The sequence below is a fragment of the Protopterus annectens genome, chromosome 12.part0 (genome assembly GCF_019279795.1).
Source record: "Protopterus annectens isolate FY-2018-M chromosome 12.part0, PAN1.0, whole genome shotgun sequence".
NCBI classification, from domain to species: Eukaryota; Metazoa; Chordata; order Ceratodontiformes; family Protopteridae; genus Protopterus; species Protopterus annectens.
In genome coordinates this window covers 1,327,702,480-1,327,726,765 of record NC_056746.1, presented here as the reverse complement: position 1 = coordinate 1,327,726,765, position 24,286 = coordinate 1,327,702,480, and positions in this window count along the sequence as shown.

Below are 24,286 nucleotides of genomic sequence, written 5' to 3'. Positions count from 1 at the left end.
TCAAAAAAACTGATTAGTGCCTCCACAGTAAAACACAATGATTATCTACTCACTAGTCTGAACGAGAGCTGGGTGACACTGACCTAGCTTTTGAGTAACAAGATCTTAATTATATCAACTGCCATTAACTCACATTTTTTCCAAATAAATATAACTATGACACTGAGGATTTACACATGAGGCTTAGGGGCTCAGAACCTAGAAAGATACTCAGAGAGACATGTCAGAGCTCTTCATTTTATGTGACAAATACAGACAAGACTCTGGTACTGAGTGGTATCCTTCCTTCCCCAAGAATAATGTCTTGGTAGAGAAAAGATAACTGGCTTCAGAAATTGCCTAAATACTTAGTGTCATTCTAAGGGGAGCTAGTATGTGTCAGCATGGGATGAGAGGCTTGACAGTCTTACTTGTTCTGCATAAGACGGTCTGTATCTGCTGTTCAATGTTTTCCACGTATTAGCAAAAGCCTTTGCTACCACCATAGTGCCTTTTCTAGGCAAAGTTCAGTTAATGAAAAACACCGCACAGCCAACAGATCAAAACCTGAACAGGATCAAATCAAGGTATCATTGCACAATCCAAGAATTTGCAACAGCAAGTTGCCAGACCTTGAGGGTGTTCTGCATTTAGAATATATCTCTATATGGGGAATCAGTGAATCTAGATTTATATGTTTAGAAAGTATTCCCCCATACCTAAGTTTTGTGCCTAGCATACCTTCAGACCTATTGACAGCTGTGGTATATGGTCCCATATTTGTTAGGGACAATATCATCACTAGACAGATGCCTAGAGAACCACAGACTGAACTTAATGAACTTCAAGTCACAATAAACAAGACTAGTTAGCATATCATTGCCTGCTACAGGACATCTTCAATGTCCTGTGAAGTTCATGTAAGTTGATGAACTCCCTATAAACAGAAATTATTTATCCTAGGAGACTTTAACTATCCCTCAATCAACTAAAGTACCCATACATCTAATGGAGTATATGCTCAAAAATTATTGATTCTAATAAACAAAAACTTCATGGACCAGAAGGTTACCTCCCTGTCCAGAGGACACAATATTCCTGATCTAATGCTTACAAATATAGCTTCATCATGACAAATTGTTTGATATCCCCTTCCCAATTCAAGTCACATCATAACATAAGCTAGTAGCCTTCTTTCTTAAAACTTCTGAACCCTCTGAAGCTAGTTTACTGGAATTCAAGGATATCAGATGTATAAATCTCATCAAATTCAATGAAGTCTTGAAATTCTCTTGTAACAATATCACCTCACACCCGGTCTCATAGTTCTTTATTGAGCTACTTGTCTGAAGGGCCATTTTAAGCTTAGCCAATAACCCTTGATCAGAATCAAACTCTGCACCTTGTGTCAATAAGAAGAATACTTTAACCATTATGCAAAACTCACCTATCACGGCAGATGGGTTCACAAGGGAGTTTTTACTATCTTAGACAAATGTATACATAGAACAAGCAGACCCCTCCAGAACCAAATACAATGGGAAATTTAAAAGCAATCATCAGTTGTAGTCCACTGGTACAAAAACTACAATAAAAAAACAAGCTCTTTAAACTGTGTAGCTGAGCAAAAGTCCCTCAGGTCAGAGTATCAAAAATATGACAAGGAGTTTAAAGAAAAATATCAAGCCCACTAAAGTGGTACATGAACTCAAGCTGGAATCTGAAGCCCATGAAGACTGCAAATCCTTCTTTAGCTATGTATAAAAACTAAGAAAAAACAGCCAGCATTGCTTCAAACTCAGAAAATGACAGCATCTACTTAGAATTTGTGGAGATTGCCAATATATTAACAAGTAAGTTGAGTATGAATTTTATTCAGGAGTCAACTATCCAAAGATCCCCTTTCCCTGAATCTTTCAACCTCCCTTCATTAATAAATAACATGCCCTGAAGGTGCCATCCAAGACCAAAAACACTTCAACAATGGGACCTGATAAACTACCAGGCTAATTTATTAACAGTGCTAAACATGCCCTGGTTTTACCACTCCAGAAACTATTTAACTTGAGCCTAGCAAAAGGTTTAGTCCTAAAGCACACAGCAGTACATAAGGGCGGTCCCACCACAGACCCGGGGAAGTATAGGCCCACCAGCCTGACTAGCCCCGTTTTGAAGGCTATGGAAGATATTATAACTGACTTGATAAACTGTGACATAGAAAATCTCATCAGACTAGACTCGCATCAGTTTAGCTTTGTAAAGGATGGATCCTGTCTAATGACTCTAGTGTACTTCCTTGAAAAGGTAATGCAAGTTGTCGACAGAGGTCACACTACTTATATGATATACGTTGATCTGGCCAAGGCTTTTGATACTGTTCCCGTGTGTTATAATTAATAAACTAAATGCATTACAAATAGATCCCTATGTGGTGAGATGGGTGGCCAAGTGGGTAAAAGACAAAATCCACCTGGTGCAGGTGGCAGATATAGTGACTGATAGCATGAAAGCAAGCAGTGGTGCTCCTCAGGGCTCAGCACTAGGACCCCTTTTATTAAGAGTTTACTTTTCTGATGCCAGATCATGAACAAAATCCTCTGACTTAGTATGTTTGCAGATGACTCTGAACTGGGAGTCATAGTCAAGTCCTCCTCTGATGCCTAGGCCCTCCAAAAGGAACTTATAAATACTGAACATGGAATGAAATTAAATATTAAAATGTTCAACACTATCACATTTGGCAGACACCCCTGCCCCCAGCATACAATGCAGAAATGATCTCACTTCAAAATGAGAATGTAGTAAGAGACCTTTGAACTTGTGCTGACAATTTCTGTTCCTTTGATCGCCATTTGTAAAGAATAGCTGTGAAATTTCCAAAAAAAATGTCATCCAGATGTAAGGAGGTCATAGTCCTTTTATATTCAGCACTGATCAGGTCAGTCATGGGAAACAATGTTCCCTTTGGGATGCATCTTACTACACATATTAAACAATTAGAAAGATTCCAGAGAGTCATATTTAAAAATATACTGCGGACCTAAAACCCTAAGTACCAAAAAAGATTAGAGACACTTTTCCTTTATTCAGCGTCATATAGACTCCTCAGATGAGAGCTATGCCTGCCTTCCTTTCTGTGCAATTAGGGACCCAGTAGTCATGGACCTTTGTATATCAAGCAGTTCCACTAAAACCAGCACCAGGGATCCAAAGCTTCATTAGCAAGTAAATAAATCCAGGTAGAAAAACATGTTCATTACTCTGAGCTGCCCCCAGCCTATGGAATAGACTCTCCCTGCAGATCAAGCGGTGTGATACACTATCTTCTCACAAGTGTCACCTGGACGATTGGGTAGGCATCTATAAATTTACCCCAGGCTTGACTGGCTTAGTCCTCCTAGAGAGGGTGATACAGTCTAGGGAGGGTAACGGCAGGGTGTAATGGTCAAAAGACTTAGCTGCCTTGAATTTTCCTATGATTTCTGTGATTTTTATATTATGTAATTAACCATAGAAACAAGAGAGATACAAGGACTTAGTAGGAAGATATTACAAGGTGTATCCTTGAAACAGTGGTGAAGTAACACAGTGGAATAAGTTATATTATAGCCCAATTTTGCCAATTCCAAAAAAACTCATGGTCAGTAGTAAACAAAAAGGCAATAAAACCTAGAATTTACCTATATTTCACAAAAAGAAAAAAAAAAAACACAGAGAAAAATGAAGAGGTTGTATCTGAGAAAGTTCTGCATTAAACCCAGTAACTAATTATAATGTTTAATAACACCAAATAAAGGAGCTATAACTTGAAAGAGCATATAACAAAGCACTTTTTAAAGACATATCTCAAACATATTTACAAAAATAATAAAAAATCTAAAATCCAGCTAGAGCCAAAATAACTCCTCAAGAAAGATATGGGGTAAGGAAGCTACCCCATGATTTTTCTACATAGGGTTAACAGCTCCAGTGAATCATTTAAAAAGTTGGCAACTAATTTTGTACAACCTTTTCAACCACAACACATGTATCAAGGGCAAAGGAAAGGCAAACAATACATATATAGAAAGCTTATAGTAGGCATTCAAGAGGGGGGCATTGTTAGCTGCCAAGTAACATGATAACATAGCATATGCGCTCCGATAAGATGACTTGTAAAAAGAAATTCTGGCCAATCCATACAGAAGACACTGATTTTAAAGATTTTGCTTCAGTGCTGAACTACCTGCAGGATACAGCTATGCAAGTTCTTGGTCACAAAGAACGATCTTCCTTCTTTTTTGGACACACTGTTGATGGTTTCCATAGGTAATATTAACTGAACAAAAAAGACATGTCAGGGCCACTGACTACACTCTCTGTGTTTGTAGGGATGTAGAAAACCATGATGGAAGACCATGAGCTATGAGGTCACCATAAACTTGATGTAGAATACTGTGATGAAGGACACACAGGTCTAAGAAGTCACCATAAACTTGATGTAGGAAACTGTGATGGAGGACCATGAGCTATGAGGTCACCATAAACCTGATGTAGGAAACTATGATGGAGGACCATGAGCTATGAGGTCACCGTAAACTTGATGTCGGAAACTGTGATAAAGGACACACAGGTCTATGAAGTCACCATAAACTTGATGTAGAAACCTGTGATGGAGGTCCATGAGCTATGAGGTCACCATAATCTTGATGTAGGAAAGTGTGATGGAGGTCCATGAGCTATGAGGTCACTGTAAACTTGATGTAGGAAACTGTGAAGGAGGACCATGAGCTATGAGGTCACCATAAACTTGATGTAGAAAACTATGATGAAGGATACACAGGTCTATGAAGTCACCATGAACTTGATGTAGAAAATTGTGATGAAGGACACACAGGTCTGTGAAGTCATCATAAACTTGATGCAGGAAAGTGATAAAGGACACACAGATCTAGGAAGTCACCATAAACTTGATGTAGAAAACTATGATGGAGAACACAGAAGTCTATGAGGTCACCATAAACTTGAGCAGGAATATCAGATCTAGGACCCACAATGGTCGACCTGATCACTTGAGATGAATGTTGTGGAGCAGGATGACCAATGCATGCCTTTAGTTTAACGAGCTGCAGCTACTGCAAAGATACGTGAGGGCCTTGTAATTAAAAGCAATATTGAAAATCTCAGATGATTAATTAGTATGAGTTATGCAGTACTAGAGTACAAGATGACAAAATCTAGTTGCAGATGAAACTCAGTATGGATTTAATGGATTAAATGAATTACAGCTTCTTTAATTGCTACCCGATTAGCCACCATAAAATCATCAGTAAATGAACCTCCCTCTGACAGTCAACAAGAGAACTGGAAGTGTTCAGAGATTTAGGCATATACCACATTGCCTCAAATCTGGTATAGATTTCAACTTCCACTGGATAACCCTCTTTATGAATCTTTAAATTACCTGCTGGACATGAAGAACTTTCCCTACAATTCTTCTGACCGTCCATGGAAAACTTAGCTGAAGTGCAATTTGCTGAATGAGAGTTCCACCTGGATCCAGCCATGTTGACTAAAGTAGGCTTTAAACCATGATCCCATGATAGTCAGGTATGCACGTCAGAAAGTTAACAAGTTCTGCAATGTGGAGTGGAGCAAGCAGGGATCATGGTTATCAAACCCTTCACACAGTATGCCTTAAAACAAATCTTTATTATCATATCAAGATACCAGGTTAACTGCAGACTAATGTGTTCTTTTCCTTTCGTACTCATATAATACAACTGCACTGTCCAAGAAAGTGTGCAATTTCTACAGTGAAGAAGCTGCAAAGAATACTCCTGGCCCAGTCTAAGTTTGGTACCTTGCAGAATAAAAGCATTCTAATCATGTTTCTGAGCTTCAAGCAGCAACTTTGATGTTATAGCCATAAAATGTGGAATATAAACACCCTGAAAACTTTCACAGATCCCAGCTATCTTCCCATAAATCCTCAAACACTTTCCATCTTAACAGAAGAGGGGGCATCTAGCAAACACAGGAAATAAGCTTGTTGCAGACTTAGGTAACTTACTTCCCAAAGCCTTTCCTTTAAACTCCTAAAATTTTAAAATGTTTTGCCATCTGAGATTTTTAATATTGCCTTTAATTACAAGACCCTCGCATATCTTTGCAGTAGCTGCAGCTCGTTAAACTAAAGGCAAGCATTGGTCATCCTGCTCCACAACATTCATCTGAAGTGATCAGGTTGACCATTGCAGGTCCTAGATCTGATGTTCCCGCTCTCAAGTCTATGGTGACCTCATAGACTTCTGTTTTCTCCATCACATTTTCCTACATCAAGTTTAGACTTCATAGACCTGTGTGTCATTTATCAGAGAAAAATCATTAATTCAGTGTTTCCTGTGTGGATTGGCCAGAATTTCTTTTTACAAATCATCCAATTGGAGCTCATATGCTATGTTATCATGTTAGCTGTTAGCTAACATGCCCCCCCCCCTTTGAAGGTCTACTATAAGCTTTCTATATATGTATTGTTTGCCTTTACTTTGCCCTTGATACATGTGTTGTGGTTGAAAAGGATGTACAAAATTAGTTGCCATCTTTCAAAATGATTCACTGGAGCTGTTAACCCTTTGTAGAAAAATCATGCATGCTGAAGCTGTAATGCAGAGATTCTCTCATTCCTTTCTACTTGCAGACATTTTAGTGGTCAGGCATAAAAGGAATGCATTAAACGGTGTCAGTTATACAAAGAGATTACATTTGCTCATAGTTTGATGAGGCACCTTGGTATTTGCACTATTATAACATTTCATACTTTTGTTTCAGTGTTTATCTTTTATGTCTGTATTTACTTTCTGTGCAGTTTGCAGTCAACATTTAAAGTTGCTCATTTTAGTATAAACTTGAAACGTTTGCTTCCTGATTTATTTTCTTAGGAATGGGTTCATATACTTATCCCTGCATTTTTTTCATAAATGAAAACTATGGTAGCGTTTGGTTTGTTCTTTTATCAGTGAATCTTATGCAGCTCAGATAGATGGCCCACTCAGTTAATGTAGAAAACATCTGCTTTATGCTGCTATTAACTTACTATGTAACAGTCACCTTCCTACTGCACATTGACACAGCTGATTACTAATGCAAGGTAGCATTCAGCATAGACAAGTACTGGTAATAACATTTCCTCTCCATCATACTACCCGCCATAAGTCCCTTACAGCTGGCCTAGTTCTAGATTGCAGGAAAAGATAAAAAGAATACATAACTAGTCAGCTAGTTAAATAATACATAACTGGTCAGCTAGTTAAATAAGTAATACTCCATGCTCCTTCGGACTGCCTTTTAATTCCTCGCTTCCTTATTATTTACCTCATCCCTAGAGATTTTCACAGAAAATATTATTCACCTCTGTTAGTATTAAACATTGGAATATCTTATTTTTGACTATTTCCCCAGCACTGACCAATGTATCTTTCATCCTTTGTAATTCTCTTTCTTGCATGTCAGACATTTTCTATTTCTTAATCTCATCTTCAAGGATAGAGAGATAGATTAGATAGATAGATAGATAGATAGATAGATAGACATATAGACAGACAGACAGACAGAAATAGATAGAATACCTAGATAGAACATTTTTTATTCAAATATTTTATTAAATTTCCCATGAAAAATAAGAGAAAACAAATGACAACAGCATTCTCAATCTAAGACAAGATATTAACACAGTAAAAACTATTACCCTGAGGCAGAACTGCAGACCACACATAAAATACACAAGTTCTTTAGTGTAACTATCAAGTCAGAAAGAGTTATCGTCCATTTGTAAAGTCACAATAAGTGATAAAATGTTTGTCCAAGGATTATTAATAAATGCCTTTGGATAGAGTCTAAGTTCTTTGTTCTTAATTCCTTTGATTGCCAGGTCTTTCACTGAATACAAGAAATCCTCAACAGTAGGTAGGCAGTTAGTTTTCTCTCTTCTGGTGATGCATTTTCTGGTGATAGCAAGTACTGACTGACCATAATAAATATGAATTATTCTTATTCAAAGAGTAACCTTCATTTACATTGAAAAGAAATAATGATTTGGACAATGAAAAGGAATCAGTGAATAATGCTTTGAGAAAATCATCTATGCTATTCCAGTAACCCTTTAATTTAGGGCAGTCATAAAAAATATGTATCCAATCAGCTTTGGTATGTTCTATGCATCTCCAGCAGGACCCGTTGGAGCTATTATTGATTTTAACTATTTATTTGGTGTCAGAAATGCCCTATGAAGAAATTTCCAATCAAAAATACTCCAGTAGTGAGGCCATGAAGTATGCTTGATGGATAACAATTTTTTTGTTTTTCGTCATGTGAGAAATTAAAAGAACAGCCTTTGAATATAAAATTCCAGCATCTTTGATTTATACTAGTCTTATAAACAATTAACATGTTAATTAATTTTGAGATAATGTTATTTGTGGTGATGCTATTGTGTAAAATTTACACGTGAGAGTTATCATCTTTGGTCTTTCTTGAAAAGATGAGTTTTTAAGTATTATGCATAAATCTTAAGATAAGTTAAGATACTTTGTAGAATTAATCAGTTTTGAGGAAGCAAATCATGCTGTTTTATAAGACACTGACAGCCTAAAACTTTAGCATCATTTATGCATTGATACCAACATATAAATTTCTTAGCTTCCCAGTTATTTCAAACATTAAGATGTATTTCATCAGGAAAGTTTCTTGTAATTTTAAAGGGGGTTAACAGTTCAACCAAGTCTTAATATCAGCATTAGAGTTAACAAATTTTCTAACGAAATTAAAATAGTGATTTAGTGAATTTAATTTTGTGGGTTTGGCAATATTATGTTGGGTATTATGACATAAGAGGTACCAGAGCTTATTAGAATAATTATTCAATGCAAGTTTGGCTAAGGGGGCATTTTCATTAATTAGTAATGTAAGGTGTAATAGTTTCCAAGTAGAATGATAATTTGGATTAATCCAATTTAAATAACCTTAAGTATGGATGCATTAATATATGTTTCAAATGTTTGGGAATTTGATTCCTCCTTGCTCCAAGATCTAATGTGATGTAGAAAAGTTATTTATGTTTCTTTTGGGGAACCAAAGGAATTTCATTAGTAATCTATTTATATCTTTAATGCATTGATTTTTATAAGAAAATTTAAGAACTAGAGCTATGTACAGTATTTTTGGTAAAAATGTCATTATTAATTGTAACCTGCCTTCAAAGGTGAAGGACATTTTGTTCCAGCTATTTGTATGCTTGTTTATTAAGTTTATAATATTTTTAAAATTATATTCAGTTGTGTTTTCTGTGGAAATACATAGTGTTAATCCTAGATAATCTAGAGAATCTAAAATTGCACCATTAATGTGATGATTATCTGATTGTACAGCATTTTTGATTGAAAAAGTCTTTAATCGTTTAATTTTTTTGTGCGTAGAAAATGGTCAAATTACATTATAGTTATAGTGAAGATTAACTAAAATGTAATTCTTTTGGCTTGCCGTTCTATGCAGTTGTGTGACCTCAGAGTTAGTATGTATAAGTTTCAGGTATGTAATTCAAAGACCCATGCCTGAGGTATGAGAGGTCAGAACTTCCAGCATTAAAGTATGATTTTTAAAGTTGTATTGTATCTAGTTTACTTCACTTTAGGTTTTATTTTAAGGAGAGTATTCATCAGAAATATAACTTATATTTACATTTATGATCATTCCTTTACAGTAGATTTTGTAAAAATGTATGTGTATTTAGTTTTGCTTTTCTATTTTTGATGTAGGTATACTTATGATTGCCAGTGTAAATTTTATATCTGCAATCTGTTTACTTAGATGTTTTTTTAATGTTGTGTATTGCCAATGCTGTTGCGCAATGTTTTTATTTCATGCAGTTTGATTAGGTGATGAATAGTGACAAGCTGGGTCATTTGGAGAACAGACTCAGAGTATCTTCAAGAATTTGTTAATTACCTTAATGTAAACAAGTGGAGTATACAATTTACAATTCATTATGATGTTAATTGTATTTCATTTTTGGATGTTGAAATAATATATCAGCATGATGGTACTTTGGCCACTAATGTCTTTAGAAAACAATCAAGTTCCAACAGCTTATTACATGCATCCAGTTGTCACCCCAATCACATTATACATAATATTCCTAAATCTCAATTTCTTAGGCTATGTCATATTTGTTCAACTTCAAATGCCTTTGAATCTCAACAGCAAGACCTTATTACTAGATTTTGCAACAGGGACTACAGAAAAAACCTAGTCACTCAGACCAGCAATTTAGTTTGCAGATACAACAGGAACAATCTATTAAAATATCAACAATGCAATAGAGGAAATCAAGATATCATTAGGTTCACTACAACATATGGATGTAATACATATAGGTTTATGAATTTGATTCATAAACATTGGAACATCCTAATGACTGATGAACATCTAGCAAACATGTTGGATGATAAATGCCATTTCTCTTTTAGAAGAGGGAAAACATTAGGAGTTTTTTTAAACCATTACAAACATAATATATTATATTGGGAACCTAATCAAAGAATGATAGGTGGTGGGGTCTTATCTGGCTGTGTCTCCTGTGGTCATTGTTCTTTTTGTAAACATGTTACAAAAACAAAAGAATTTACTAGTAAAAACACTCCAAAAATGTTCTACATCAGTATTTTTGCAAATTGCAGTTCTGATTAGATTATATACCTTGTAACATGTACTTGTTTGGCCTTTTATGTAGGTCAAACCTCTTGGTCACTCAAATTATGTATATCTGAACATTTTATTAACAGAAGAAATAAAAATTATTCTAATGCTTTATATAAGCACTCTTTACAGCATCCACCAGCAAGTTTTAAATTTATTGTCATTGACAAAATTATTGGCAGCAGGAATATGAAAACTGGTTGGCATGACATCTTAAATAAGAAAGAACGTAACTGGATTATTAAATTAGATGGCTTGTTTTCACCGGGCTTAAATGAGCATCTTTAATAATATATCTGGCTGTCCATTAAAAATAGATTTAGTTGTCTATTATATTCGAAGATGTTTTCTCTTTATATGTGTGCATTTTTTGTCATAAGTACACTTAATGTATTTTAGTTCGGGTATTTACTATTTATATGTCCAAATCGTTATGTTAGTCTTTACCAGGAATAGGGGATAATTTTATTTTCACCCATTTGTTCCATGTATACTGAATAATTAACGAGATGGGTAATATGATTGGTGCACTTGGTATTTAAAAGAAGTTGTTTGCATAATAACAGATGTAAGCACACTGAAGAAGGCTTATAGCTGAAACCGGTATGTTTCATAAGTAATAAATATGATTTCTACCTCTTACCATAGTGCGGGCCATTTTTTGTTTTCGTTTTATATTCACACCCCCCACACACACACAAATGCAAACACACACACACACACACACACACACACACACACACACACACACACACACACACACACACACACACACACACACACACACACACACACACACACACACACACACACACACGTGCGCGCGCGCATATATGCACATAGAAATAGGTATAGAAATAGATATTGATATAGATATAGATAAATATATGGAAACAATACAGGATCTCGAGTCCTATGTGCTCAAAAAACATTGTATCGAGGGCAGGGACTCGAGTGCCTTGCAGCTCATTTAGGCTACTGCTCCTGTTTGAACTCGAGTTCAGGAAAGCAGCCGTTAGGAAGGAACATTACTTGTGCTGATATGGCTTTTCTGGGCATCTCCCAATATGTTCAGAACCAGATGATTCATGATTTTACAGCTCTAATAATGTGTACATTCTACTGTGGCTGTGATGTGCAAAGTCATAAAGGAGGCTTGGTTTCCAATACTGCCTGAGGAAGCAGTGATGTTTCACTAGACCTAATCTGCTAGTGACAGCAGCAAGAAGCAGCACATTAGGGTATTATACAGACACTTTTAACAACTCTGTAATGGAAGTTGAGCACATTACTTTACCTTTTCTTTCAAAGGTACGAGACTCTTTGTTCATTCATTTACTTGTAAGTTCATTCATTCATTCATTCATTCATTCATTCATTCATTCATTCATTCTCCTATTACCACTTAATCCATTTTGTCATCTCAGAGCACCCAAAGCCTATTACAGCACTCACTGGGCACAAGACAGAGAAACTAATCCTGGGTGAGACACTGGCTCATAAAAGAAATGAACTCAGCAGTCTCTGTTAAATCAGTCCATGTACTGCCTGGTATCCAGCTCTACCTTCTGCATTATGACCGCACACAGTAATTACTTCCATCCAAAAGCATCTAAGTCAGTAAGGATGCATAGCATACACAGATGTTACTCTACAAGTACCAAGCATTTACAAGGAGAAATAAAACATGTATTTGACTGGTAAACCTTTATTTATGTTCAAGCTATACAAATATGCATGGAAGTTCTCTCCCCTTCAGCATATGTTATTTATTATGTGATGTACCCTATTAGTTCATGCATGACACTATGCACCTCCATACTACAATAAAAACTAGTTTTATCAGTATGAATGTTTCTTATCCAGGGTTAGTTTCATCAGTACCACCTATGTGTGTCTCATGTCTGGGATAAGCTTATCTCCTTTAGGTACTGTCTTACAAGGCACAGATTGCAAGTAACTGTAGGTGACAGTCTTCAGTGACCTAGCAAAGGTAGCTGATGCTGTAATTTTCCCTATGTTTTTAAATGAGAGGTATTGCTGCCATTCATTTTATAGTCCAAACTGGTATTCTCATGTCCTGTGCCGTGAGTATCCCGTTACCATCAGCTTGCTTATCTGACAAATGTTTGTACCTATCCTTATTTCCTTATTTTCCTTAGCTGGGATAGTATCAAGGTTCTATTCCTTGTCACAGACATTCTTCATTTTCTTGAATTATTACCCCAACACCCCACATACCTCCATGTGGCTAGATGACAAATGCTCTTTTTTTCTGCCATTTCAACTCATGCATTTTGGCTTCCATGGCAAATGGACTCTGTGTTTAGTTCTTGTCCTACTGCGATTAGCTCTCACATAGTACTAAAGGAACGCATACATGAAATGATACATTTGACAGTGACTAATAAGGTTGTCTTCATACATATCCTTAGGGATTCTGAAAGGGTAATCATTTGAAATGTCAGGACTCACTAGAGTGAATTCTGAAATGCACAGATTGAACAGAGTCACATATATGTAAGTCCAAGATCGCCATTTCTCAGAATATTTATTTTCTCCAAGGTATGGCAGATCTCTGGGTACGTACAGTAAATTTAAGTAGGTGTGGGCAGCTTGCTCTCCACACCGGGGGTGCAGGGGGGGGCTTACTTGTCAGCACTCCACATTTTGACATTTCAATAGGGAGCCTTCTGACAGACTTTTCATGCAGAATGGCTCTCTCTTTAAAAAAAATCAGAGCATGTAGCAGTTAAACTTAACATGAATAACTTATGATTTATAACCAGTAAAATCCTGACTGTTTCTTGGGTTCACTCTGGACTACCTAAGACTGACATGGTGAATGTGATAACACTGCTTAATTATGAATTTAATATGTTTAATGTCTACATCAAGTACAGTTTTGTAAGCCTAGGTTGCACTTTCTATCTTTAGGGGCACTGACCACAACTCTGAGTTGTGATATATAACAATAAGTATCCTGTTTTTATTTTGCTTATTTTTACTAGTTATTGCTTATTCTAACCATTTGTAGCACATTTTATTGTCTGCTGCCTACTTTTTACTGTATTTTATTGCTCCTCTTGCTAATTGCTTTACAACTTTGAAAGCTGGAAAAACATTTAGCATTTCTTTTTTCTATTTGTTTATCTTGTGTAACTAGTAGTACACGGAGCAGACAAAGCTCCATGGGGTCTATATCAGAATCGTGAAAGCTGTCTTTCACAAATACATGTTCATCGACACGCAAATGTTGAAGAACGAGAACAGCGAAGGAAACAACAGCGAAATTGAGAATGCCGAACGGATTTTCTTGGGCAGCAGGATGATCGTGGGGATGAGGAAATGAATCCTTTTCCCCACTGTAGTGCAGTCTCAGAGTTGGTATATTTAAGTAGGGGGTGTGTGTGGGTGGTGTAGGGGGGTTTGTCCCCCTGCAAAAATGTTTGAAAAAGTGTTTTAGGTAAGGTTTGTTTAGTTAGGTTTACCTTACCTCCGGGAATGTGTTCAGCATTTTCATTTTTGCTGTTGTTGTCCTTCGCTGTTCTCGTTCTTCGACATTTACGTGTTGATGAACGTGTATTCGTGAAAGACAGCTTTCACGATTATAATATAGACCCAGCTCTGTGCAAAGAATCATGATCAGGTCTCTGATCAAAATCGTTTATGATGTGCTAGTGACATGGATGCCAAGATTCACCTCTTAAGCTTCTCGCTCTCCAGGTGAATTTCTTGGCATCAATATCTTGAGTGCATAATACGCAGGTTATTATCAGAAGCCCAATCATTATCCTCCATATTATTGTGATCTTCTTTATTGTTGCTTCCAAGTGTTTCAAGTCTGTCTTTCACTGTATATATTTCAATGATGTGATAGCTTTCCTTTTGTAAATCAGAATTTAGTTCCCCCAGATGTGCCCCATCTCAACTTATTCTTCATCTAAATGCTTAACAGTGTAACTTCAGCCTTGCTAAGACTAATGGCAGAAAATGTGGTGGACAACCTTGACAAAACACTGTAATTTATGATTTTGTGCTTCTTTACAGTAAATACCGTCATACCCAAGGATATGAGTCATGAGAGAATGTTGTTTTTGTTGTCTTGTTTCTGAGGAAATAAGGTCATTATGTCTTTTCACAGCTGTTTCCTTTCTAGGACAGACAGTTTATGAAGTTCTTTGAAAAATAACTTACTTTTATCTGGCTATGTTTTGGTTGCTCATAGGTGATAAAAGAAAATTGTTTTAACTCATTACATCTGAGTGACACCACCAGGTGCATCTGCAGTTACCTCCTACTGACACCTCTAGGCGTCAAATATTTCTTGTTCATATTTGCATCAATAATTCCAAAACCATGCTATGTATTTATTTATTTATTTTTATTTATTTATTTGCAGTTGGTTTACCAGGATAGTCCATTTGGCCAAAGTGAACCCATTTTCAATGGAGTCCTGGGGAGAAAAGCTCCATAAACAATCAAGGTTACAATATGATGTAGATTATAAGCTTACATGTGTTATAGAATAGAGCTGACCAAAGACTATTAACATTACTATATGTCATAGATTGAAAATATACAACTGGATTAGACAAGGACAAATATTACAAACAGTTTAGATTAGTGATAAACGAACAGGTAATACAGAATTTTAAAGGAATAATTACAAAATATATACAGGAACGTTAATACATGTTAGGAAACTTGCAGTAAGAGGTGTAGCCAAGAATTATATACATTTAGAAAGTAATTAACAAGAATATATGAGTTGGAAGAGAAGTTAAAAGGAAGAATGCTATTGAAAAGAAGAGAAGATGAAAATTTGCAGGTTAAGTTATGTAGGGTGGCAGCAGGAGCATTCCCACTGGGATACTAGATATGAGTGAAGAGTTTTTTTGAAGATAGAGTAACTAGGGGTAGTACGAATGGATGGTGGTAGGGAGTTCCAGAGTCGTGCTAGAATAAAAGATAGAAGGTGTTTGCCTTGGGGATGAGCTGGTTTGTATACTTCTAAAAGATTTTTGTTGTTAGACTTTAGCACTCTGTCAGGTAGGTGCATTTTAAATGCAGAGGAAAGGGAGGGACAGAGTGAGGGGTTGAAAATGAGCTTGTGTGCTAGAGTGAGTTGGGTATAGATAAGGTGATTGGGTAGTTCTAGCCATTTTAGTTTGTGGAGAGAGGAACAGTGGTGAGTGGAGGACTTATAGCTAGTGGCGAACTTGGCAATTTTGTTGTAGCAACATGAGAGTTGAGTTTTCAGAGAGGATTGTAGATTAGTTAGGAGTGGAGCTCCATAGAGAAGGGAGGGGATGAGAAAAGGTGTAGAGAGGGTGAGTTTAGTTGTGGGTGTAAGATAATGATTTTGTCGATAAAGCATACCTAGTTTTTGATGTTTTATTTTGATATTTAGATGTATGTGGGAGTTAAATTTAAGCTGATTGTCAATTTGGACACCAAGTAGCTTGGTCTCTGATACCAGTTCCAGAGTTGTGTTGTTATGACTAGTAATGCAAAATGTGTTTTTGTTGAAAGGGGTGACTTTAGAGGGCATAAATACCATTAATTTTGTTTTAGAAGCAGAGTGCTAAGTGTTTTTTTTTTCATCCATTGTTCAGTGGTTGAAAAAGCATCTTGAGTTAGGTTTAGAAGTATGGGGACAGAAGTGGCTAAGCAAATAATGGTTGAGTCGTCTGCATATTGGATGATATTACAGAAGGGGATAGAGTTGCGGAAGTCATTAATAAATATATTAAAGAGGAGGGGACCCAATATGGAACCTTGTAGAACTCCAGTTGGGGTATTAAGGAATGAGGAGGTGGCCTTTTTCCATTTTACTGCTTGATATCTGTTGGATAAGTAGCTGGAGAACCAGTGCAGGGAGGAAAGAGATAGGTTAAGCTTAGAGAGTTTAGATAGAAGAAGGTTGTGGGAGATAGTGTCAAAGGCCTTAGAGAAATCCAGTAAAAGGGTAGAAACACTATGACCTGAGTTTCGGGCTTTGTTTACAGTTTCCAGGAAGGAGAGGAGGGCTGTCATAGTGCTGTGGCCTAGTATGAAACCATGTTGTGTGGGAGTTAATAGGTGGTTATCAATGAGATATGGTAGGAGTTGTAATTGGATACACTTTTCAAGGAGTTTAGAGATGGGAGACAGGATAGTGATGGGACGGAAATTAGTGACATTGTTATTGTTGCCTCCTTTATGCAAGGGTATGATAAAGGCCTTTTTCCAAATTAGGGGTACTGTGCTTTCTTGGATAGAGCGGTTTATTAAAATACTAATGGGGTAGGCAATTGCTTCCGCAGTTATGCTCAGGAATTGCGAAGGAATATTATCAGGAGCATTTGAACCTGGCTTCAGTTTTAGAAGGAGTCTTTTATAGTAGATATGGGTATGGGTTTTAAAGAGAAAAGTGGGGAGTGGGAGGAGGGGGTATTTGGGGGTGGGGGTGATGAGGAGGGAGGGAGAGTGGAATAAGAGGAGGAGGGTGCAGAGTTAGAAGATGAGAGAGGGGGTGAACTAGTGGTTGATGGTAGAGGGTAAGTAGATGAGGGTGGGGGTAAATGGGAGAGAGTAGTGGTGTTAGAGAAGGATGAGGTTAATTTGGAAATAGAATCAATAAAAAAAGAGTTAAATTGAGTAGCCAAGTCTATATCGGAAGCATTTGGGTCTGGGGTGGGGGTGTCTGGTTTACTGGGATTTAGGAGAGTGGAGATGCCTTTCCAGAATTTCTGAGGGCTTGTTTTATTATTGTTTTGGAGTAAGGAGAAGTAATTTTGTCAATCAGTGATGATGAGCTTTTTTACTTTATTTCGAAGTGCTTTGTATTCATTATGGATGAGGGGGGTCCTATTTTTCTGGTAGTATGTCCAGAGCTTGTCTCTGTATCGCATTGTAGCAAGTGCATTTTTGGTAAGCCAAGGGGCAGTTTTGGTTTTTATTCTTTTTGTTCTTAGGGGAGCATGGTGGTCTAGGAGGTTTAAGAAGGTTGTGTTGAAGTGGGCAACTGCATTATCTAGAGGAAGTGTTTTTAGACTGTTCCAATTTATTGTTTTTAGAGAGTTAGAAAAAGCTGTTGGGTTAAAGTTTTTTTGGTTACAAGTAGTAATAAAGTTATGAGTACGATGAAGGGGTAAGGGGAGTCGGTGTGTAAAGGTGGGTAAGTGGTCACTAAGAGGATCGGGAAGAGTACCACTGTCAGAATAATAATGGGGGTGAGAGACTAAGATCCAGTCTAGGGTACTGCCACTGGAGAGGTTTTTTGAGGGGCGGGTTATAGAGTTGATAAGCTGAGAGAAGTTGTAGAGGCTAATGTTAAGTGGGTTTGAGGGAGACTGAATGGAGGCCCAATTGATATTCATGTCTCCTAGGATTATTGTTTCATTGCTGATGTTGGTGGAGAGCCAGGAGAGGATATCTTCAAGTGTAGAAATATTATCTCCTGGGGGAATGTAGAGGGAGGCTATACATATATGCTTGTGTTTGTTGATTTGAAGTAACGTTAGTAGTAATTCAGTGTTATTAAAGTGGGGAGTGGGTTTATTATAGGGAGGAACTGATAGTGAGGATGAGTATAGGAGAGCTACACCACCCCTTTTTATGAGATCTGTCTTTTCTAATGATAGAATAGTTGGGTGGGATTATTTCAGAGTCTTTTATATGAGGATTTAACCATGTTTCAAAGATGGCTAGGATGTCAGGTTTATTGTGTGTAAGCCAGGCATGCAGGTTTGGGATTTTGTTGACTATGCTTTGGGAGTTTAAAGAAGTAAGTAGTATGGACTTGTTAATAGTTGTTGAGGTAGGGGAACCTGGGTTAGGATGGATATCTCCAGATAATAGGGTGGTAATTAGATATAGGATAGAGTTAGATAGGTAATGGGAAAGTTTAGAGTATACATTGGGCTCAATTATGATTCTGGAAGATTTTCTAGTTACTATGGGAGTAGAATGTCTATGTGAGGTAAGAAGTTTGTATAGAAAAAGTAGATTTTTTTATGGGATATAGGTGTGGAGAAATTGGGGTGTGTGAGTGTAGGAGAGATGAGGTAAGATGTTTGGTTATGTGGAAGGATTGTGAGTGGTAGATATTAATGGGCTGGGTGAGGTAGAGAATAAAGGAAAACTGTAGAAGTAGTAGTAGTAGAAAGGAGATGTGTAAAGGTTTTGAAAGCATGATGAGATGAGGTTGTTAAGAGTTGTTAAGTAGTTACTAAACAATTTGAGAATACCAGAGTGATTGAATGTGTCGTGGAGCTGGTAGGGCTTTTATATTTGAGAAAGGAGTGGGAAGTTGAGTAATGTTTGATATGGTAGTGGTTTAGGGGTGTTTGTTAATAGAGTAATTGATACTAATTGGATAGGTGGGGTAAACTAGGTGGGGTAATTGAAGATTAAAGTGGGTGGGATAAGGGAATGGGTGTTTCCAGGGAATGGAGATTGATTGGATAATTGGAACAGTGGGTGTGGTTTGTGAGGAATAAAGGTAGAGGTGCTGAGAGCGTGTGGGATTTGGGGGCAGGGTAGGGGAGCGGAGTGAGCCCGCAGGGCGAACGGAGTGGGTAGAGCCAAGGAAGGCAAGGGAAGATCGAGAACCTATCAGTGGAGTGTGGATAGCAGACAGGTAAGTACAGGGGACAGGGGTATAGTCGGATAGAGTGGGCGATGGTGTTTTAAGAGAGGAAAGTAAAGTTAGAGCTTATAGTGCTTTAAAAGGGAAAAAGTAAAGTTAGAGATTAAACAGAAAATATAAGAGAGTTAGTGAATTGGAGTTAAATTAGTGGGGAGATGGTGCCATCTAGTGGACAGATGCTGAAATGCATCTGTGGTTCCACCAAGGCTATCTCTGGAGTAGATTGAATTTGGAGAGAAGGAGGTCAGTATAGGTCAGGGAGCTGGGAGAGGGGGAAGTATGGATATACAAAAATTAAAGGAAGGGTTGGCTGCTGGCTTTCCTGGCAGGGAAGCATTCTCAAACACCTAGCAGGGCTTAAGTAACCATAATAGTATAGGTTTAGAAGCAGATGCACATACTTCCTTGGTTCCTTCAAGGAGAGGCTTGGTTCAAGTCCGATAAAGGGGATGAGGCAGCAGAGTTTGTAAAAAATTGCTTGAGAAATTGGTTTAGCTTGTATTAATTTTAGATGAGGTCTAGGCGTTCACCCAGGCGTATCCACAGAGGGTAATACAGGGCCTGAAAGCGAGACAGGAGAGAAAGTTGGGAGAGAAATAGTACTTTAGTAATAGGGAGACACATTAGTTCAACAGCTGTAATATGAATCTATAGATGTTGAGAGCAGTAGTGAGTAAAAAGTTTAACACTTTGGCTAACAGTTTGTTTCAGTTAAAAAATGCAACTAACAGTGGTTAAAGAAAATACATCTGTGAGCTTCTGTACATATATCTAAGAGCCACAAGCAAGGAAGAGATAAAATGTACACAGTTAGCAATGCAACTAAGTGTGAATAAAACAGTACAAATGTATAGTTCTGTATGTAAATCTAAAAATGCACTAGCAAGGAAGGTAATTGCACACACTTAACTTAATTAGGCACTACAGCATAGGTGTGATAATATTGCAGTACAATGTGTCTTGAAACAGCATAGGCCAGGTAATATTGCAAAGACAATGTGTCTTGGAACACTTTAGTACTTTACTTTGTGATACGCGTGTGTGAGTTGGAGACTACAGAAAACACTTAACCAGAATACTCCACGGCGTTCCCAGACTATATAACCAATAGAGAGACTAGATGCATTTCAGCATCTGTCTACTAGATGGCACCCTCTCCCCACTAATTTAATTCCAATCAACTAACTCTCTTATATTTTCTGTTTAATCTATAACTTTACTTTTTCCCTTTTAAAGCACTATAAGCTCTAACTTTACTTTCCTCTCTTAAAACACCATCGCCCACTCTATCCGACTATATCCCTGTCCCCTGTACTTACCTGTCTGCTATCTACACTCCACTGATAGGTTCTCGATCTTCCCTTACCTTCCTTGGCTCTATATTTTCCTACCCTCATACCTTGCTACTTTGCTCCTCTCTCTCTCCCTCTCTCTTCCCCCCATACCTATCTGTTCCATGAATTCTCTATCTTCCTCTTCCTAGCTCTACTCTCTGGTTTCTTTCCTCACTTCCTGATCCACCCCCTAATTAGATTCTGCTTGCATGTCAACCCCCCTCCTTTGCCACAGAATTACAGTTCTTCTGGTCTGTACCTGCTAACTTATATCCTTGCCCCTCCCTCCTTTTCTACAATTTCCTCCTAGAAGTTATAAGATCCTCCCAATACCTTGGGCGCCATCTTTTAAACTTCTAAACTTTGCCCGCTCTTGGCTGCTGTGCGTCTCTGGCTTTAGCGTCTGTACAGTAAGTAGAATCCTTGTTTAATTCTCTGTTTCTGCTGTTTAATTGTATCACGTTCTTTACAGGGAAAGTGCAATAATAACAAGGACTATTTTTTTTTTACTGAGTGCTGTCCGACACACTAGTAATGTGTTGGTTACATTGAATCTGTACTGCTTTATGCTGGTGGGACTATTTCCACATAAGGAAGGGCGAATTTCAGGCACGTCCTTTTGCTTATATAATTTGCTAGACTCTAGGTGCGCTAAGATACTGCATATTGTTTTAAAGCTTAATATCTTTACCTTTAGTATTGTTAAGCAATTTCATATTGTTTTTAAAAGCCTAGTATCTAGAGTTTGAGGAGTGTGCTGCATAACATATTTGATAACGCCGTGGAGTGTACTGGCTAACTGTTGTAACCTATTCACACAAGGGCAAAATCAGAAACGCCCTTTTGCTAATATAATTTGTTAAGACTCAAGTGTATTAAGCTAAAGTATGTTGTTTTAAGCCTAGTATCTAGCAATCAAAGAGTGTGTTGCTTAATAAATTATGAGAACACTGTGGAGAGTACTGGCTAACTGTATCTCTGAAAACGCCAACCTACACACGTGCATTCCAACCAAATCACTTTCCTCTCTTAATACTTAATTAGATGCTGCTTTGAGCCACATAGAAAGGCTACACTACCTAGTTTATGTTGTAGTGCATATTATTAAAGATTCGAGTGATCTTAAATATTTACTGTTTATTACACGCGATGCAATTAAACAGCTTAAACAGAGAATGTACAAGGTTTTAAAAACTTTATCTTAAAGCTTATACAATGGCAAAATTATCTGCATTAATATTTGACCTCTGTCTGGTGCAGGTAAAGAAATATTGACTGTTGTTTTTATGACATTAATTTATATAGCTATAGTTTTCACATTTTTCTAAATATCTCATCAAGTAACACAGACAGAGCTGCTTAGCCTCATATGAATGCTCTCAGCTGGATGAATAAAATGCTTCTGACAGTATGTGTTAAGTTACATTTGCTGAGATATTGTAAGTTGTTTACAAAATATTACAAATGTAATAGTTACTGTGTTTACTATGACTTATAAAATTCGGTTTAAGACCTAGTACCTAAAGAATACTACCACTATAAAAATAATTTGTGCTGAACAGTTTGCCATTTATACTTGTTTTGTAATGCCTATGTTTCAAGAGATATGAACAGTTGTTTGAAATGTGAGGACATAATGTGATTCTGTCAAAAGGTTTAGGCTCCGCCCATTGGAAGTTACAGTGCAGACTTCATGAGCTCCATTGGAGATGTACTACAGATCCTGCTTTTACAGGTTCAATGCAAATTCTTGTATTAATTTCCCATGGGTAATATTTTAGCTCACTGTTTTAGAGGAAGTATATCGTCAAACTTTTTCTTATAAAGTCCTTCCTGTGTTTGTGCTTTAAGTAGGGGAGTCCATCTCTGGCATTGTTGTTAACTTTTATTCTGAAGTAGTCCAGCAAAACCTCTACCTTGTTATATATTTAAAATATTTACCTGTTAGGTGCATGTGCACACACGCGCGCGCACACACACACACACACACACACACACACACACACACACACACACGCACGCACGCACGCACACACACACACACACACACACACACACACACACACACACACACACACACACACACACACACACACACACACACACACACACCTGGATTTATATAATGGATTTGTGTCATTAAACCAAGGACACAAGATCATGTCACCCTATATCATTCACATCGTAACAAATTTTGACAGTGTATGCACCTGCAATTTTCCAAACATAAATACTCAATCCAATATTTTACTCAACACATTTAAAAGAAGCAAAGCACAGACAGTTTCAATATCCATGGCATTTGATAATAGAACTTCACTTTTGCATCTATCCAGAAAGCGTTTACTATGAAACCCTGAATGTCAGAGTGCTGAGGAACCAAAACACTGATTCATAATGCCCAAAACACAAAAAGGTGAAAAATCCAACTGCAGGTATTTTTGAAGGTGGCAAGATCCTATATCCCCGAAATTATGCATATACTTGTGTGTGTGTGTATATACCAACTGTATGAACACATCAACTTGAAGAAAGTAGAAATTTCCAGAAACTAAAAACAGAAACTGCCCACACTTAGAAATTAAACCAGCAGTAATTTCCTGTGAAAATCATTCACCGTTTTTTTATTCCTGAGTTTCTTGTGTTTTGGGCAATTGATGCTCAGGTAATTAAATCTCAGTTATATGCTGCAGATATATTATCCAAGAGCAACAGTGTATCTGAAGAAATGTGTTTAGATATGTTTATTTTCTAATATACAAAGTCTTATTGCAATATACCAAATGTGATATTTCTAAAACAATGAGTGAGAAGGTCACTGAAAAACCAATCAATAAAAACAAAAATGAAAACTCCAGCAAAGCTAGAACTTCCACTGAGTGACCTCCCAAACCTCTTGTATCAGAGGCACATGGGATATATGCAAATGAACCTTATGAACATTAGGTGTTTCAGCTCATTGGCAATTCTGAATGCCCATGACTTTTTTCGTCATTTTAATTGACAATTTCAGGCCAATAAAGCCAAACCCACTAGCTGTGGATATGCATATTTCAGCCTTGTTATGACCTCATCACAATTTCAGACCAATAAAACCAAACCCAAATTGTCCATTAAAATGATGAAACAAGTCATGGGCATTCAGAATTGCCAATGAGCTGAAACACCTGATGTTCATAAGGTTCATTTGCATATATCCCATGTGCCTCTGATACAAGAGGTTTGGGAGGTCACTTAGTGGAAGTTTTAGCTTTGCTAGAGTTTTCATTTTTGTTTTTACTGATTGGTTTTTCAGTGACCTTCTCACTCATTGTTTTAGTTTGTTGTTTGGGATATTTTTGCAGTGACCCTAATGATAATGAACATCAGCAGGGTATAACAGCCTGTGTTTCTAATGTTTAGTTAAGCACTCTGCTTGTGCTGTTTTGATATGCTCATAAGAAGGCCGAAATATGTATATCCACATCTAGTCGGGTTTGGCTTTATTGGCCTGAAGTTGTTCATTAAAATGACAAAACAAGTCATTGGTATTCAGAAATACTGATGTTCATAAGGTTCATTTGCATATATCCCATGTGCCTTTGATAAAAGAGGTTTGGGAGGTCAC